Genomic DNA, 20,970 nt, shown 5'->3' with positions numbered 1-20,970 from the left:
TATAGGATATAAGAGCAGAGGAGGATTATATTCATTGAAAGATGAATAAATAAATAATAAAAACAAGTAAAATAAAATAACACTGTGGACATAAACTTTGACTTGAACAGCTTAAAAGCAAAATGGAACAAAGCAAACACATGTTCAGGGGATGTACAATCTTTTAGCACAGTAAGAATTCCAACACAAAAATAAAAGTCGAAGGATTTTCACGGAAATTATATTGAAAAAAGTTCAAACACACGAATAAGGCCAAAAAAAATAATAGGTGTGGTTACGGTAACATAGCCAAAAAAAATAGGGTAGGAAGGTAGGCAATCACTTTTTTCTTTTTTTTTTTTCTTCTTTCTAATGTGTACAAATTAAACCTACTTGACAGGGAAATAAGTGTGCGACTCGGGCGCTTTTGCTTTCATTGCGTTTTCTGCACTCGTTTACTTGGTTTTTTGGTATTTTTTTGACAAATGTAATAAAAAGTTATAGGGTCGGCCCCAAAAAATAGGGTAGGTCGGGTTGCCGTAACCACACCTATTTTTTTTTAGGCCTAAGATATCACACACACACACACACACACACACACACACACACACACACACACACACAGCCCATTAAAATCGCAAAACAGGGCATGGTGGTGGTGATGGACTAGTGTGGTGGTGGTCAACCTCAAAATATACAATTACCTCAAACATTTCAAGCTGTTGTCGACAAGGGACTTCACACGGAGACAACCAGACCCAGACACACAGGATAGGACAGAAGTCGCCAAAGACCAAGACAGCGACGACACAAAGGGATGGAAGGGCGAAGGCCAATCGATGACACGCTTGGGAGGCTGGATAGACATCTGACCCTTATGGAAGCTTCAGGGAAGGAAGACAGAATCGCGGACCAGCGGAGGACAGGGTTGGATAGGAGGCCAAGAAGACCCTACAGGACGATGATGGTGGAGCCAAGGAGAGAGGAATGCAGGGCATCGTAGATCGGGCGGGGACTTGACGAGCGGGAAGGCCAGCATCTCCAAGGATTCTCACTACTCGATATGATGGGGCTCGGGGGAACAGAGTGGACCGAAGACCTCGCCAGAGATGGTGCAGAAGGCTAAGGGTGCGATGTTGTGTAAGCTGTTGGAAAGACTCGCATGCACAGGCCTAAATGCACACCTACCCATCCTAAGTGAACTTTTTTTCTCTCACAATAATACACGTTGAGTGCAAAAGAGCTACTACTACAATATTTTTCTATAACTGATTAGGGTCAACAGCATTGTGTTAGTATCCCTTTAGCTTTTGATAATAAGCTTGATTAATAAAATTATCTCAGTTGATTGAAGATTAGGAAACCTAATGATAAGAGAAAGTGTAAGAATTAACCAAAAATGGATATGTAATAAAATCCACATGCAACCATCAAACCACTCAAGATCCGGATGCGCGCACGAGCCGATGAAGACAAGCGAAACATGGAAGCATATACAACGACGCTCGACTGGTTTCAGGGAAGGAAGGCCTCGGCAAGGATGCGACACGCAAAGATGAAGCAGGAAGATCTCACCCGGGGCGACGGTTTTAATGATGGGGTGTCATCGATAAGCTTGAGAGTTCTCTATCTGCAAAAGCATAACGAGCAAAGACCTCCCCCACTGATTTCTAAACCAGCATTCACCCTGTCTCACATGTTCAGCAATAACGCATCTAACATTTTCCATGCAATTATAAGGAAAGTCTAGAACCATTTTAAACACGAAGACGACTGATCAAAAGAAAAAATCCAACCAAATAAATACTTGCCAGAGTGGTTTGCAAATACAATACAAACAGCATCAATAGAACCAGCATGCACCCAGTGAAAGGAACATACAAGATTATTCACATAGATCAATTTTAAACTAGAAACACTTAGATCAATTTTAAACAAGAAACACTTAACAGGACTTGACATTTCTTAAACTGCCTGCATGCTGGTTGCCAATTCAAAAAGTGCATAATGACGTTACCGGTTTTCATACCAAGTAAACCGCACGCGTGTATGAGATGACATTCAAAGCGACGCGAGATCAGGAGTTGTCTCCCTTGGTTTGAGGTTAAAAGAGGAAGGATATACAGCATAACTGATGGGGTCAAAGAGACGACTCGGGAAAGACGACCTTGCGGGTTGGAGGACTCGATGTGAAGTGTAAAAATACGGGGGCCCATAGGGAAAGCCATACATAGCACAACCTGAAAAACCACTGCATAGAAACACACACCCACATCCTACCTATAAAATGTGTTATACCATGTCCAATTTCATAAGACCTCGAAATTTTAGTAGAAGTGCAATTGTAAGCTCTTAGTGTCTTCTATTCATGCATCGTTGATTTTCGCAACTTTTGTGGGTATTAATTGATGTCAGTTTTACTCTTTTCAGACCTTTCTGTATCATAAACTTACTGTTTTTCTTATGATTATTGACAACAAAGCGAGTAAAAACCACGAAATATTATACCAGTCAGCGTAGAGCGTATGTAGTGCTAGAAGCAGCGTTCGAATTGCAGCGTCGTACCAAGATACAAGCGGAAGACCATACAAAGAGCAGCACGCAGGATGGAGCCATCGGTTCACTTTCCCAGACATTTTCCACATTTGTCTTGTGCAAGATCTCTGTAAACAAGCGGGTTAACGACTGCCTAAGACCAAAACTCTACTTAAACATTTATTGCCACATCACTTGATATTATAATGCCAAAAACTAAGCGCCAAACTAAAACCGACACAATTACAACAAGAGCTAAATGGAAATGGCAGCAAACAAGATTGAAGCTGCAACAAACGGAAAGTAAACTGAAAAGTAAAAGTAAATAAATGATCAGGAGAAGAAAATCCTGTAAATGTGCTTAGTGTTAGTCTCAAAAGAATCCAATAATAAACAAATGACAGAATGTCATTCATTTCACACAATTCCCGTCCGTACTGCAGCTTCAATCTTGCACAAATCTGCAGCTTTTTAATCATTCACCGATACCGGTAGCATACAAAAAATAACAGCACAAAAACGACTTACTGAGATGAAACATCGCACTAAAAAAAGAGACCCCAACTAAACAAAACGAAACAAATTGACCAAAAAAAATCTAATTTTTTCAAATATTGCAACATACAACAAATACAACTCAAACAGACGATGCACAAAAACGGTTACCAGATAAAAAAACTCCTTTCCGAGGAAACAGCGCGTGAATACGAAGCGAACAAGCTTATGTCCAGTGCATTCATAAACAGCATCTCCAGAGCGGACGAAAGTACTGCAAAAACACTTGACATTCTACGAGGTCCACATTCTAACTACAAAGAGGAGAACAGCTACCTCAGAAATAGATAAGAATTCCCAAATAAATGTGAAGGCGGTTAATGGCCATTAAGTTAGTTTTGTTCTAAAAAAAAAATCGTTAAAAAAATAATTAACACAAACAAATGCTTTTGTTCTTTTCAAAAACAGGCACTGGTTAACTTTTCAGAAGATATTTTTTACAAAGGCAATTTTAATCATGCAAGTGCAATATAAATCAATGAACACACCAAAAAAAAAGCATACCAGCCCCTTCGCGACGACCAAAGCTCAACAAAACTCGCATCCGGCGGCTCATATGAAGAGGAGAGGGACGAATTCAGACGACATACAAAAGGATGAAGTTGGCTAACAGGCAACTGGCCTCACAGAAGGATGAAAGTGGTACGAGGCAACCCGGGAGCTTGTGTTGATGAAAGATGGTGTGGGAAAATAGGGGAGGGTAGGGGGCAGCCATAATGACGAGACTTGAATTCCACTTTCTTGTCGCATATCTGAAATATATACTTTTTACCCGTCCCTACCCCGTGCAGCCAACATTGCATGTTTTTTCTTCCTCGCTTCTGTCTTCATTATTGTTTCATCCATCATTCTATATTTGTCGGTTTTTTCTCTCGCAATAGGCGTAGTTCTTTCCCCTCCTTAGATAAGCTCACAAAACACGTTTTCTTCGTCATCTTTTTCAGAACTTTTTCTTCTTTTTGTTTAAGAATTCCACTTCCTTTATTCAAAACGATGCCTTATTCCTCTTCTTTTGTATTCATGTTTCTTTCGTATTCTTTCTTTTGAACTTCTCACGTTCAGAATCACACACCAGACAGTGCCACACACACACAAACACTTACGAACCACTGATCCAAACACAGACGATCTTGATGACACGAAGGGGTTCACTTGGTGTTGGAATGGGAGAACTTCCATGACCACTCAGTTCTGTAAAAATACTGATAACCCAACCCTGCCCCATACATCCAGCTAACATCGCTGACATGAACAACCAAACCAATCATTGATGTTTTAATGTTAAACATAATAGTGAAATAACTTGCAATCATAATTCTCAGGTTTCATTGTGTAAGAAAAATATCTTTATGATAGAATCGAACAACCACTGTGGCCGTTTTTATTCGAGTTTAACCCGTTTTCTTCAATACAGGTTTTATGTAATTGTATCTTATCTTAATGTATTTTGAACATATTTTAAAATGAGAAAGGACAAAAAATGTTGCCTTATATTCCGATGAGATAGGACATCCAGTACAGCCGATGAGTTTACACGATGCAGGAACTCTTGCTCTAGTTCAACTTGTGGATCGTTGTGCTCTGAAAACATACTCATTACCCAGCCCTCTCCCATACATCCACGGTAATACATACACGAGGAAACGATGACTGGCTAACCGTTTGCATATAAGCCGTTAACATAGTCTTGTTTGGGTCAAGTACATTCCTTCACACAAAACATCTCACATTCACATTTGTTGTTGTTTCATTGTCTTTTTCAGCCTTCCTTTCATTCAATTTCTTCCAACGATTTGAATGGTTTTCTTTCACTTTTCATTTGCATTCTTCCTCTAATCAACCACTGTGGTTGTTTCGATTGTGCATTTAGCGTTGAACTTTTCTGCTGAATCGTTCCATTGACAATGACACCACAGTAAAACACAACACTCATTGAATACCAGCGAGACTTGACATCCGAGAATAAGACGACAGGTGGTGGGAGTTTCCGTTCAGATGGGGACTCTGGGAGGAACTTCACATGAAGCCTGACGGACCCCTGTTTTCTTGCTCCGAGAAACGAAAACGCTCTGAAAATAAACTGACAACCCACCCTGTTCCCTCACATCCAACTACTAACTTAAAGTCTACACACAGAAATCAAAAATAGTTTCGTAAGTCTTGCAGTTATTAATCACTCCGATTTCCATTCATTCATTTGGTTTCTCTCAGCAAAACATCAACTTGCATTGCGATCATAACGTTTGATTTAGTGGGTCTTTAAAGTTGATAACATCCATGCACTTTTCTTCTTTTTCATCCATATATCACTTCCTTCATTCGTGTATTCACTTTGTTTAACTCTCAGGACAACACGCACAAATATAGTAAATGTAATACCAGACGATCTCGACACGAGGTACGACTCCGAGGCAATGTGGATTGAATTTGAAGGAGATCAAAACCGGTTTGTGGCCGACAAATCTTGAACGGCCGCTGAAGTGTGGGACCTTGCTCTTGTTTTTTTCAAACAGCCATTTTTTCTGAAAATAATTTGGTTATCTGCCCCTCTCCCATATACATCCAGTGAAACAATTCACACACATAATATGATATTCATCTTCTTGGGTTTCTTGTTAACAAGAGTATGCTTCATTGTCTTTTTATTTTATACAAACTGCTTTTAGATCATTTTCTTTCCAGGTAGAGTTAAAACTCAAAACTTTAATAATCGCAACTGAAATGATGATATTACTTCGTAAACTATGGCCGTTAAAGGCATCTTTATGCATTTTCATAGCACCGTGTTTTTTTCTCTCCAGAAAACTCGTATCTTAACGGATAGATAATTTTCATTTCAATACCAGAAAGTCGAAGACGGCATAAAACAGACCGACGGCAAAGAGTATGGTGGACGATGTTTTGAAGTCATGTTGAGTCTTGAGTAGTTGCTTGTATGATAGACAGAAGCCAAGACTTGGAAGACGTCGTGCAAAGGCTGTGTGGGTTTCTCTGAAAAATACTGATTACCCGACCCTTTCCCATTGCATCCAAATGAACACAAAATCTATTTAATTAGAAGACATAATTTTCAGACTTTTATGTTGTTGTTGATTGATCACAGACTCTCTAGTCACTCTTTTGTCTTATTTTCTGTACACATTTTGTAAGAATTTAGCGCATTTGAAGATCTCGTCAAGACAGTAAAAAATGATAACATTCGCTCATCTATCAGATGTTAACATTTTAGTGCTTCCTCAACTCGTAAACTTGATAAAATAAAAACACATTCTCTTACGAATCATACGAAGAATACTTGAGCACGCCTTTGTAGAGGTTGATACCGGTGAACACACGCCCGAAAACACGATCATTCCGACGACGAGAAAACATTCCGAAAATAAATCTAAGGTTGAAGGATTGTCGGCTTGGTCGACTTTAGGCTTGAGATGAGATGATGTGAAGAGCGGAGCTACTTGCGGTCGCAGGGGCGAGTTTTGGTTTAAACCTGTAACATGTTAGGTTATGCCCCTTTCCCTTCTACCTCTATGTATTCCACCATTTTGTTCGATTAATACAATAGAAAAAGCAATTTTATCAGACACTTCAACAAAAACAAAAAGATGAAATAAAACGACAAGTTTTTTGGAATGGCAATATACAATCAATAATAAAAATAAAAATAATAATAATAATAATAATAATAATAATAATAACGATAATTGAGAAAATACACGTGACAAACTAAATGATCCATTCATTACCACGAAGAATTTGTTTATGATAAACAAAACAATTACAAAACCCAGCAATAAACAAGACACAAAACCATTTCAATACCAATTGTGGGATTTGTATAAGAGGAAAAAAGCAAACCACATGACGCGGGTAGGGTGAAGACTGATTGTGGGTGAGACGAAGACATGGTATTTTCTTACTGTAGTCATAACTTTCTCGAATGCTTGACCAACTTGATTTTCTGAAATCAAACTAAACATACGGCGACCCCTACGTTTGCATACCAACACAAGCGCACACACACATCTAATTTTCCATTTTACACCCTTATTTGAAAATAATGATTTCTAGTTTCGTGTTCTTCTAAAAGCAAAACCAATAACTTATCCATACCTCTTCATCCCACACTCCTATTGAGCGTCAACTGAACACTTTTAACACATTAACACTTTCATTCAAAGGCAACACTCGCAACCCTCTCAGTTCGACCAAAAAAATACAAAACTGAACGATTTCTTCAGCGAGCCACTATGACCCTTATGAATAAATAAGATAATATGCAAAATAAAACAACCAGGCATTCCTTGTAACACTGACACAACCATTTCTTTTCCAGTTCACTTTTAACATATGTTACTCCCGGGTAGATATTGAACTACTTGCACTAGGTTAGGTACACTTCCGACATCGTTCGGCACCTCGGTAACTTGGCACAGATGACGACAACAACGACGACGACGACGACGACGACTTAATCCGTGAGGCCATCACCAAAGAATCTCGCCTTTGGGACGACGCTAACACGGCCGGCGGGACAATATCTGAAAATACTCTGAAGCAATGCGCTATGCCCCCCAACTCGCATTTCCCTAAGACTAATACTTTTGCACTCTATGAGTTTTATTGAAGCATTGCTTGAAACACTTTATCTTAATTGTGTTTTCTATTTCCTAGCAGGGTCACTCTGGGGGCATTCATTACTCTAAAACACTTTCTTTTTTTAACCACAATCTTTTTGCTATATGTTTTCTCAATAAAACCATTCACCTCAAGTGCAAACAAAATGACAACTAAATAACCATTTGTAACCCCAACAAGGAAAAAAGCAAATCTTAAAAAAGACAATGGTGATTTTTAAAAAATCCAAGAATTAAAAACAATTTTTTTTTTAAATAGTAATTTCCCACACTTTAAAAAGAAAATCCAATATGTGCTATGATCAACCGATAGCAATTATAAAAACAAATTAATATACCATTGAGAAAAAAAAACGTCAAACAAAATTAAAACGCCTAAATAATTTTCAAACAAAAATGTTTAAAATAAACAAGACAAAAAACACAGACGTAACAGCGCTTACATCCGATAATGGTCCGCAAGGAACTCCTACAACCCATTTCGCCATGACTCTGGTGGGGGTATTACGATGATGAACCGCTTGATATTGTGACAACAACTGGACAAAACTGCGCACAGCTCCTATACTTCCCTGCTTGGTCTCTGTAATAAACTACAAAAGAAACTATGTCGCGCCCCCCAACCCAAACACATTACAAATACGAGATCCAACACTCTTCTTACCGATTTAATCATTCATTTACATTATTAGCTGTCTATTCTTCCTTTTACAAAAAAAACACTTTGAAAAAATGTTAAAAAAACAAAAATATATTGAATAAACGTGACTATGAAAGAATATATAAAACCACATTAAACATTGCTCTCAATACTTATCAAAATTGTGTAATATCTCTCAAAAACTAGGTTACCAACAACTTTGCTCAACATTTGTAAACATCTCAAACACCAATCAAAATATTTTCAAAATAATACCGCTCTTTTTGAAGACACTGTTTCCACTAAACAACCGGTGAGGTCTTGCAAAATCACGAACGTGTATTATCTCGGATCCGAACCGAAGACACGAAGACAGACAAGATGACTCATCGAAGAGCAACCCATCCGATGAACTATTAGCTGTTATACCTTCTTGCCTTGGAACAACCTGTAAAATATCTGCAAAGCATGTTCCCTATCCCAACATCTAATAAAACCATCTTTTGTTCGATACCAAATACTTCATAAAAATAAATATCAACATTGAAGTCATATTTTTCTCACTCTTTTTCCCAACTGTTGGTTTTGGTAAATATCTGTTCAATGAAAACCTTGACAAGTCAAACATTAAGTTCCAGTTAAATACCGTGTAGTGTACAGTCTTTTCCAGATACAAATAAGTACAGCAAATAGAGACGTTTATAACAAATGTACCAGTAATAAATAACAAAAACTATTTGCTTAAATCTATGTTCATCAAATCACATTGAAGTCATTACCTCTCTTACCACCTCCCGGGTCCCAAAATAAATTCGCCGATATGTCGAAATGTTGGCTTCTCGTGACGATGAAAATCAGTGTGCTCTATACCCCCGAGTGCAGCTGCGGCATTCGCGCGAGTCAGCATTTGAAGAATAATATAAGGGGACAGCCCAGAGACAGAAGACCCAAGTGCAGGTGGAATGCAAAAGGTGACAGCCTTGGACTTCGTCACACAGGCTTGGGGACGTGTGTTTGTGGTGTGGAGAAGAAGACTTCAGGTCTTCATCGAAGGCTTGTCGAGTTTTCAAATTGTGGTGCTTGGGAGAAAAGAGAAAAGACAGGTTCCCAGAAATATGAAATGATTACTCCCCTAAATTGTGGTATCAAAGTAGACTTGACGTTCATTAGTTTTGAATAAGAGGACTCTTGTTAAATCTTAATAACCAAAAATTAAGATATTTTCACTTCAGCAGTATTGGATCTCATTCTTTAACATTCTCAAGAAACACTTTTACTTCAGCGGTGACGTAGGATGAGTTACATAAATTAAACAGTTATATTACTCGATGTAGTGAGATTTGCAGAGACACAAATATTCTTCTTAAAGTTTTTCAACACCCACTCTCACACTAACACACATAAGTTCTACTCCCTGCATTCTTCATGCAAACAGACGACCGTTCCACTCCAAAGCAGTGGCGGCAGGTTTTCCGCGCCAAGAAACGGCTCGACCTCTCGAACACGGTAGCGATAGCAGTCGGAACGGAGTCTTCATAGCGATGACAGACTGAGTTGGATGAAGACAGGTAAGATGGATCTCAAGTACGATCGTTGTGCTGGGAAGGACCGTAGACTGAGAGGAATCGCTAGCGACTTCTTGCTTGCAAGGGATTCTGATGAGAGGGGAGTGATTAGGAAACCTTCCGCGGAAACAAAAAGTCCTGTAAAATAAAGTGTCACACAGTCGTAACGCTCATGGGTTTTAGCTTTTTATTTTTTTACTGCCGTATTTTTTTTTTTTTCTTTTTCAAAGTTATTTACTTAAATAGACAGGTTGACCCTAAAAAGTAAGAACACAACCGTTCAAATTATCTCCCTCTATACGTTCGTGGGATCCTGTTTTATGTTCTTAGTACAGTCATTCCCCCTATAATTAAGCTTTCCATTTGTGTATTACCAACATTTTTTATTTGCTAAAGTCGTTCACCCTTATAATTAAGCTTTCCATTTGTGTATTAGCGGCAACATTTTTTATTTGCTAAAGTCGTTCCCCCTTATAATAAGCTTTCTATTCGTGTATTACCAACATTTTTTATTTGCAAAAGTCATTCCCCCTTATAATAAACTTTAATTCGTGTTTTACCAATACTTATTTTCTAAAATCATCCCCCCCCCCCCCTATTATTAAGCTTTCTATTCGTGTATTACCAACAATGTCTTGCCTACACCGTCATCTACTTTGTCAAGTTTACCATTCTCATGCACGTTCTACACACACAGTTTCTACATTATTATTATTATCATTGGGGAACTGATAGCAACAAGGACCCATAATTTGTGATTTCACAACCACAGTATTTTGAGAATGTATTACTTAAACCGTCGTGTATTGATGAAGACCCAAACCTGTTGTCCCCACTTCACATAAAAGCTTATCAACTCAGTCCATAACTTACGGCTGCGGTTTTTTTCCCCGCGTTGTTTTTATCACTGCCCATGTACATACTGTAAAAAAACAAAAAAAAACAAAAAAAAACCCAAGGCAACAATACTGTTAACAGAACAATTTCTAAACCATGCAGTTACCTCAAAAACCTGAAACAGTTGGCTTAGCCAGCTTTGGCATGGTCTCAAACAGGGCAGAACTTGGGCTTGGGACAGCAAAGAAGACGGACAGGAGGCTACTGGACCTCAGGGGAGGACCGCTCGACACCTGGACTCCAAGACACCCAGATACCCCAGCTAGGAACCACTAGGACCCGTCTCGTACTCGCTCTTCCTGGGCTGCGGCCAAGGGACCGAAGACGACGACGGAACAGCGAGGGACCAATCGCAAGAACCCATCGAAGAAGAGCCGCAGCGGACTGGAGTCTAAGCAGCTCCTCCTAAGCTTGAGTGTAGCGCACACCACGGAAAAGGACGAGAGGGACCCAGGCAAGGACACGGCTCTGGCAGTGATGAAAGGACCAGAGGACCCACCATGGGAGAAATGCAGTGCCGGAAGGAGTATGTATGATGGTTGAAGAAGACTTGACTGACAGGTACCATATACAGAGAACGGGAATGGTCGGGCACAGGATTGAAGTCGACCTGCATTAATATGAAAAGCAAAGGAGCGAGACACTGAGGGAAACAAACTTCTCTAGAATTTCACAGTAAGCGTATCTATTAAAAGGTAAGGGTATAATAGCATGTCTTTAATATCAATCCAGTATTCAATAATCTGATTAAATCGACGCTATCTCAACAGAACAGATAGGATAATGCTGAATGTACAAGTCAAAGGAAGTTTAAAGTTAGGCTGGTGAAATGAGGAAATACTTAGTGAGAAATAGTTTAGGATATCACCACAAATACAACAAGGCGAGCCAATGCAATATAAAACCGTATTATACTCCCTGGTAATCAAATCCCAGCCATCGCGATCCGAGGGTATGATAAAGGTGACGGGCAGAAGATAGACAGGAGAAGTTCGTTGGAACTTGACATGGAGGGTAGGGGCCATTCTTGAAGTGCTGTCTTTGGAAGTGTGACGGGGGAGATGGGGTGGATGAGGTGGCAGGGATGAGAAGGTGCAGAGGACCAAGGGATTCTTGTAACGAAGGCAGACGACCCAGTTGACCCTTCCAGACCCCGGGAAAGTTGGTGGACGTTTGCAGACCCATGAGATGCTCAGGTACCGAGTAGACCAAGGAAACCCTCAGAGACCCTTGGAGAACAGGCGGACACTCTGAGACCCAGTAGACCCCTTTGAGACCTAGTGGACCTATGAAGACCCGGGAGACCCTCAGAGACCCGGCTGACCTCGGAGACCAGTAGACCTGCGAAGACCCAGTGGACCCTCTGAACCCCAGCGGAGACCCGGTGGACCCAGCGGACCTTCGGAAATCGAGTGGACCCTCGGAGACCCAGCGGACCTATGAAGACCCAGGAGACCTTCAGAGACCCAGTAGACCTGCGAAGACCCAGTGAACCCCAGGGTGACCTGGTGGACCCTCAGAGACCCGGAAGACCCTCAGAGACCCGGAAGACCCTCAGAGACCCGGCGGACCCTCGGAGACCCAGAAGACCTGCGAGGAAGACCCAGTGGACCCTCTGAACCCCAGCGAAGACCTGGTGGACCCAGCGGAGACACAGCGGACCCTCGGAGACCCAGTGGACCTACGAAGACCCGGCAGACCCCCAGAGACCCGGCAGACCTTCGGACACCCAGTGGATCCTGTAAACCCCAGCGGAGACCTGGTGGGACCCTCAGAGACAAGGCGGACCCTCGGAAGACCCACAGAGACCCTCGGAGACCCGGCGGACCATCGGACACCACGAAGACACCTCAGAGACCCTGGAAGACCCGGCAGACCCTCGGAGACTGTTGACCTTCGGAGACAGGCCAACCCTCGGTGTGAACTCTCGGAAGACCCTCAGACGCGGACGAGTAGACCCTTGCAAAAGTGCAGACTTTTGGGAGGTGCGTTTGGACCCTCGGATGTTGATGTCGGCGTGTGGGGAATGCAGACCTTCATCTACCCTCAGCAGATGGAAGGTTGTGGGCTTGACGGTTATTGGCATGTATGTCCATGAATGCGAGAGACTTGGAACAGGATTTGGGGAAATTTTTTGACATGGCATATATATATATGCACCAGTACACATAAACAACCACTAATATGTTCGTCACAGTCTTGCAATGTCTTGATCAATTGTCAGTGTTCTTATAACCCTTCACCCGGTAGACTTTATAGCACTTTGTTTTGTAAGTAACACCGTTTTAGCTTTGATGTATAGTCTAAATAAAACCAGTAATGTTGTCACAGCTCGAACCGACTATGAATGAAATTTCAAATGTCTTAATGCGTACCTCATTGCCTCAAAGCATGCGTTGAAAACACAGAAAATAATGATAAAATTGTAGATTAATCATATGTAATGGTACTGTATGTCAGTACTGTAAATAACCTTCATACACGCAAGTGTATGCATTTCCCAAAGCAAGCAGCATTGCAAACAAGAACCAGACTAAGAATATAACCTCTAATTAGATTGCCAGTAAACTCGACCTTCGACTTACCAAAAGCCTTCACTTTTATCCTGTATCTATCATCGTCTTTTTCTCTTCTTTTTTTCACTCTTTTTTTTTTGTGTCACTCTTTTCTTTTTCTTTTTTGTGCGACTCTTTTTTTGTCATTCTTTTTTTTGTTGTCATTCTTTTTTCTTTCTTCTTTTTTCTCACTCTTTTTTTTTTTCTTTCTCTTTTTAACCAGCTTTTTCTTTTCTAACCTTCGTTGGCTGTCGTGCAAGCTTTTGTTTTACTCCATCTTTTAAACGCATTGTTTGAGAATCGTTGACAAAGCAAAAGTAGGCCCAATGTGTCCAAGAATTTCCCTCCACTTTTTGTGTGTGTGGCTATCACTCTCGTCATTTGGGACTGTTCTTGCCTAATAATGAAGAAAACGAAAGTCTCAAGACGTTTGTGGAGAAACAGATGTTGTAATGTACACAGTAGTAGACAATTGAAGAGGGCGAAAGTGGAGCGCTGACAACAGAAGAGAAGCAGTGTAGTACTGGAGTGACGGAGAACGTGGGAGATACAGGGGGTTGTGTATAGAAGAACGACGACTAGAAGCAAGGTCTATGGAGAGAGACGGCAACATTTAGGGCAGCTTGGAGTTGAGTGGAAAAACGGAGTCAGATTCTCCATAACTAAGCAGACTAATTCTTGGGTTATGGGTTGAAGGCAGCATGGTACTGGTAGCTCGAGTCTAATGGGTGAGAAGACACTGGCTAGGTATTAGGTCGGGATGGCAAGTCTCAATTGGATGCATTCAGATTGGCTGAGATGATAGAACTAGTGGAGGGTTTACAGGAGACTGCGAGAAGAGGTTCAATACTTGGTCCCAAAAGCAAGGTGTTTAGAGGCAGGTTGATACGATACTCTGTAAAGGAGCGTAGGAAGCTTGATTTAGAGTTAAGCAGGGTACGGCCAAAGAAGGCGCAGTGATTGGTTTTCTTTAGTTCCAGAAGGGTTTGGCAGTAGCGTAGCATGTGCACCAGTTGGATACTTGAAGGTAAGGTAGACGAGCAAGCACTGCTCAAGGTTAACAAAGAGGACAGTTCAGGGACTGAAGAAAATTCAGACTATGTAGGCCAAAACAAAGGGATGAGCCGGCTGGGTGGTGCACCTTTGGCAGGCGTCTTGCTATGAGGCAGGGGAAGACGACGAAGAGATAGTTGGAAGGACGCAGGACACAACAGAAGACAAGGGGTGGTTAACATTGCGACGCGTGGTCTCAGTGGAGTTGTAGAGTAAGCAAAGGGGTGGAGAAGCAGAACCAGTAGAAGGGTCGGATTGCGGGCGACAGTAGAAGTCTGTAGCAACTACGCGGACGACTTAGTAGTGTGAAAGTAGCAGAGGTCGTTACTTGCAGACGATAAGACATCAACATGGGAAGGTTGGTCAAGAGAAGTAGTGCGAAGACGGCCGAAGGCCAAATAAATGCAGGCAACAACAACTTGAACCAAAGGGTTTGCAGTGCAATGGGAAATTCTTGGACAGCATGGTTCTTTTATCGTGCAGATTTTCATAATTAGTCTTTGTCTTCACATATTTCATAAGTTCCTGCTTTTCTCGACACACACGTAACACAGCGTAACACTGAACTGCACAAAGCGTTGTCAGAAATCAGTTGGTGCGTATGTTATGTGAGAGTGAAGCAAAAGCTGAACCAAAGACTTGAGGAACGCTTCTTTGCAGCGTTGTGATCGAATGTTTGTAGCACACTTCGGGGCAGATGTGATGCTTGTATGCCGAAAGAAGAAGCGCACAGGATTTTCTTGCGAAAGGATGATGAGCAGGAATTGTCGTAGGTTGATGCGAGACTAGTTGACTAGCTTGAGTTCAACAGTCACAAAGAAATTTGCAGATAGGGAATGCAATCTGTAGGCGGTGCTGGCAGAAATGCCGAGGCGTTTTCGTGATGGTTTGTAGCAAGATGAGACAAGGTAGACATGCGTAGGACGTGAAGGAGGCTATTGTGAGAAGGACCTCGATTCCTTTTTTGAAGCATATATATCAATCTCAATGTCCTTTCTTAAAGTTAAAATACCAAACAACCATAACCACATTACACCTGAATTCGGAGGATACAAAACCGAATTATATCAAAGATAAATCTGCCACAAGCAATCTCTAAATTCAAAGTAATTCATGAAGCTCTAAGTCAATTGTGAGTTTGTGCGGTGCTAAGTAAATTGTGAAGTGTTATGCAAACAAGATGACAGGCTGTTCATTGTCTAGGCTGCAGTGTTGTTAATTCGCATTCTTTTAAAGTCTTTGGTCAAATACGTGAAAATCACGAAAACAAATCAATTTTCGCCATTTTTAAAAAAAAATATGAATATAGTTGCTTGTGACAAATTTATCACCCGACGCAGGCGAAGAAATACACAAAGGACAAGTGCTAATACTAAGCACAACTGAATCACAAAGCGGGAACAAGCAGATAAATCGACGGTCTTAGTTTTATTCAGTTTTTGTTCTTCTTCTTCTCTTTTTTTCTTTTTTTCTTTTCTCTCTCTTGCTTCTCTTTTTTTCTTTCATCTTTTTTTTCTTTTCTTTTTTTCTTCTTCTCTTTTTTCTTTCTTCTTTCTCGTTTTCCACCCTTTTTCACATCATACAGTGTACATCTTTAATGTAGTTTATACCTTGTTGACATTGTAACATGCAGTTGTAGATTTAATTTCCTGCAATTAAAGGTTAGTTCAAACAGAGACAGTTTGCGCTTCATTTAGCATGTTTTTTCAGAAACTCACGCAGAACTGATCAAGATTGTTATTAATAAAGCTCGCAAGTAGCTTATCACCAGACTTACAATCTTCAGTCGGAATTTGTATCACCGGTACTTATTCCTTCCCTGATATCAAACATAAAGTGCAGCTTCTCACAGTCACAGACATAACTTGTTCACACCCTAAATCACAACACAACTTCCAATGAACCAAATTTGTACACGCCCTTAATGCAATGATTGTTTTCATAAAGTGTACTCACGGAAAAATATAAATTTCACTGTCTTTTCAGTAATGATTGTTTCAAATAGTACTCACGGTAACATATAAATTTCACTGTAAATTCAAACGCCTTTCTATGAAGGTTTAAAATCTGCAAAACTTTTGCAATCAATATCTCCAAAAACATAATCGAAATACATGTACAATATTTTTGTTCCATCTTTCCAATGAAAGGTTAAAAGTGAAGTATGTGAATCACTACTCAGGTTCATAATTACAGATATGCATCAACCAGAAAGGTAGAAGGGACTTGAAAAACCAACATGCGCAATCATTCAATATCTACCATAAGCACCTTTGGAATTTCACACACTCACTCCTTAACTGCTACTTTTCAATCATTTCAGGCTGACGCCCTTTCCTATTCCTCTGAATCTTGTTATGATTCCTTATTTTATACACTTGCAACCTTCCCTGGCTTGCACAAACAAGGCTTTCTTCTTCTCTTCTAGTCAAAGGGCAAAAACCAACTGAAAGTAAGTATTTTCGTATGTAAAATCAAGCTTCGATATTCAAATGTTCTTACGTTATATTTCATGTTTCTTCTATACATTACTTCTATTGATATTTGCTAAGCAAACAATATAAACTAGTTTTTTCACTCTCCCTGTTCTTCCACTCAGTCTACTTTCATCGTTGCATTCTAAGCTTCCTCTCTTGTACTATTATGTAGCTCTATGTCTCAATATATCTAAGCTAGCTTTGTTGAACATCTCATGAAACACATCCACTCTTCCTCTCTATTTCCTTGCCTGTTGCTCACGCAGTCGACATGCTCTCTTCAATGACTCACGATCTTTACACTGCCTTACGAAGTAGATTTTCACCTCTTTCTTGCTACCGTTTTACGTTTGCATTCAAACCATATAGGTGAGCGCTTTCATTCATAGAAATCTTGCTTCTTCGTCTTCTCCATTTTCAAGTTATCTCCCTTCCACTAGCGTGTCCAGCTTGACTTGCACTCTCATTCATTCTCTTCCCTGAATTGTTCACATTTCCTCATACACACAGCTTTTCCCAGGCTTGAATGTTGGTGGTAACTTTCTCTCTCAGCACTCTCTCATGTGCATTCAGCCATCTTTGTTTCCCTGGTTGTCTCCCTTCCACTTGTCTTTCAGCATGTCTTGCACTCTCTCTCTCATGCTGTTTCCCAGTTCTCTCCATTTCGCTTGCTCGTCAGCAACTTTCCCTCACTCACTCGCTCTTGACACGAAGCGCTCTTCTCTCTCACCCTCTTTTACATTTCTGCTGACATACCATTCTGTGTCTCACATACACGCTCTACAGTATGTCTGCAGTTTGAGTTTAAACTACACTATTTCATTCTGTGTCTCACATACACGCTCTACAGTACGTCTGCAGTTTGAGTTTAAACTACACTATACCATTCTGTGTCTCACATACACGCTCTACAGTATGTCTGCAGTTCGAGTTTAAACTACACCAGTCATGAAGACAATAGCAACGATCACAGACTCTCCTGGTCACGATCACAATTAACATGTCGCCATAGACGCACATATTACATACAATGCCACATACATATTTTTTCATGTGTTATGCAATTGGTCGAACTCGGAACATGATATTTCCAAAACACAGCGACTGACATGTTTAACAGGTAAACGGAATAGAAGATATTCAAGCACAGCAAACATCCGTAAAACACACGGCATTACTATTATGTCTTCAAACCATTGTAAGCACCTTTTTCTGTAGTGTGTATGATAACAGAAAAAAACATCGTGTTGTTAACAATTCCAGACTTATTTGTTTCACACTTTCGCAACATTTTGTACTCTATTTAAATCTCAGAACTTCTATTGCTGTAAATCACTTCCCAACATTTGTAGTATCAGTTTTGCACAATTTTGACAAAATGAAGGATTCAAAAGACTTCTGTGGTTCTGGTAGTCTAAGATAAAACGGGTAAAGTGTTTAATTCACCTTTGATGAATTCAGTATGTTTGTGTTTAAGCCGATTTCAAACATATTTCGACGGCCAACACATTGCAGTAAATAAGTAAAACTGGAGATTTTCAGTTCGAAAGAAATATTCCATTTGGAGTGAACCGACATTATCAGAAACGAAATAAATAACAAGGTTTGTTTGTGAATGCAGAATAAACAAATGACATCCGATTCACGCTATGTATGTTTTCAAACAGGATACACGATTGGTTTAAGGCGCAGCGAATAACACTATGCGCAGTTTACAGCGGCAAACCCAGACAATTAAAAACAAAAGGCAGATTTTTACATGAAAATCAATGGAAAAATTTTCAGGTGAAGTTTTGCAAAAAGGTTCAGTGCTTGAATGAAGTACAGAAAACAGCAGAGAGGTTAAAGCATTCAATTTGTAACCAAATGCAATCATAATTAGCAATAAATATAATGGTTTGTGGGTCGGGTTAAATTTGCAGGTAAAAATACCTTGAATAATTTCAAACCAGGTAGATACCACAGTGGTCAGTGAATAGGCATAATTATTGTTTCATTTTCCAGTTCAAGTTTACATTTGTGAATAATGGACCCACTCTGTTACAATACGTGGACAGTCTATTCGGTTTCGTCAAAAATCATAGTATAAACCATTTTTAGTTTCTCTCGATACATTTCGCAACATCACGCTTGTATGTTGTGCCTATATTAGGCCTTACATAAAATAGTCACAAAGCACAAACCAGACACAACTTAGTACGAGGTTTTACAAGTTCTGAGGTTAAGTTCGATTGATAATCAACTTAACTGCTAATTCACAACCCAATTGTATTGAACTGTGAATATATTAGGCCTTACATAAAATATTCACAGTGCAATACTAAGTTTCTATGCAAAAAGCAACCTTTGAATAACATTGTTCATTGTTCATCTTTCTCCTAAACCTTTGCAAGTCCAACATGTTTTCGGTTTTCTATCATAACCCTTTGTTTTCGTCACTTTTTTTCTTTAGAGAATGCATTATTGTAAATGCATATATTTCATCGCAGAGCAACAGGTTTTCCGTATTATAGCGTTTTTTCGGTCTTTAACCGTGAAGAGGAGGCAACCGCCTAACTGATGGAGGGATCCTAACCAAAGGTCGTTGAAGTCGTTGACTATGGACGATGACAAACATCAGCGATGCAATGCTAAGGACGAAGACTCAGGATGATGGGCCGAATGAGGTTGTAGGGGCGAACTGGAATATAAGGGGAAGTTGGGAGGGGGGTGGGTGCCGACAAAGGGAGGATAACTCTGGCCTGACTCATCATCAGCAACGAAGATGGAAATCAACCGCCTGCCAATGTCGAAGCCATGATTATCTCCCCTCTGGGAGCTGCCGGCCTGACCGATTCCTACGGGACCCTCTCTATTCTGCGGAAAGAAAAGGCGCATTGAAAACATTTGGTCACACATGCATCAGTCACCTGCAAGGAGAGAAGGCTGTTGGTGATTCATTCACAGTTGAAACGCAAAACAAATTGAAGTTGTGGCGAAATGACAACGAATACCCGAAACTGCGACGAAAATTCTGACCGAGGAAAATTACGGTGCATAGTCGACAAAATGACTATAAAGGCTGAGGAAGAGCAGAGTATTGATACAAGTCTATGTGCATAGGCTAAGGTAAAGTTGTGTGAAACCGGCTTAGGAGGGATGGGGGGGGGGGGAGATGAGGGGCGACTCTGCGAGGTGAGTGTGTGCGCGGATGTGTGTGTGTCTCCGTGTGTTTGCGTGTGTGTGTGGGAGCATATGAGTGAATGTGTGTGTGAGAGCATATCAGTGAATGCATGTGTGCGTGATAGAGCCTGCGTTTGTGTGTGTGTGTGTGTGTGTGTGTGTGTGTGTGTGTGTGTGTGTGTGTGTGTGTGTGTGTGTGTGTGTGTGTGTGTGTGTGAAGATGGTCAATATTGATCTAACGATCAGAACTAGTCAATAGGTCCTAACAACTGCGAGGAATACATAAGAATCGCCACATTAATAAGTTTCTCTTCTACCATGTAAACATTCAAGATTGTACATCCAAAATATAATTAGTATCACAAATTTATGAGACATCTAGGCAAATTTAATCAGCAATGAGTGACGTAGCCACTCCCTTAGCTTTAGGAAGGGAAATCAGTCACCCTCACAAAAACGAAATTCAGTCAGCCGCCTACGTGACTAACGTCACAACGGGGCTATAAATAGGGCAAAGCTCAGCCAACCATTGTGGACGTTCCCACATAACGCCGCGTCTGTCTCTGACGTCACACGACACACATTCTCGAACTTTCCCTTCCCCTTTTCAATCAATATCGCCCACGTAAACCCGTGAAACTACGCAGTTATTCACTCTGATGAAATACACGAAACACCACATACCTCGAATCATTTCTAAACTTATACGGAGATTGTCCATATGGAATGAATCAGAACAGCTGCTCAAATTCTGGTTTGAGCTGTTAGTGTTTTAAACGCAGAAGTAAAAAGACTGAACAGGAACTGAAATGGCATTTTTTTCTCTCGCAATAATGTTCTTTCTTTCTTAACTTCTCTCTTTTCAAAACCTTTACAATCCCACTCAAGACAAAAACACAAAATCACATCATAACTTTG

The 20,970-nt window shown here is 40.5% G+C and overlaps 1 long non-coding RNA gene across 3 annotated transcripts in view; it reads right to left on the bottom strand.

Moving 5' to 3' along the window:
• Window positions 1-20,970, bottom strand: part of LOC138947034 (uncharacterized) — a 61,281-nt gene that overhangs the window by 39,972 nt on the left and 339 nt on the right. For all 3 annotated transcript variants that reach the window (XR_011449525.1, XR_011449527.1, XR_011449526.1), the window contains exons 2-3: window positions 10,912-19,746; window positions 684-10,046 (exon numbers count right to left, since the gene is read on the bottom strand). This is a non-coding gene — a long non-coding RNA (uncharacterized lncRNA). The remainder of the gene's footprint in view (window positions 1-683; window positions 10,047-10,911; window positions 19,747-20,970) is intronic.

This window comes from Littorina saxatilis, linkage group LG14 (assembly GCF_037325665.1).
Source record: "Littorina saxatilis isolate snail1 linkage group LG14, US_GU_Lsax_2.0, whole genome shotgun sequence".
Lineage (NCBI taxonomy): Eukaryota > Metazoa > Mollusca > Gastropoda > Littorinimorpha > Littorinidae > Littorina > Littorina saxatilis.
The sequence above is the reverse complement of the archived record's forward strand: the minus strand, read 5'-3'. Positions and strand labels throughout refer to the sequence as shown.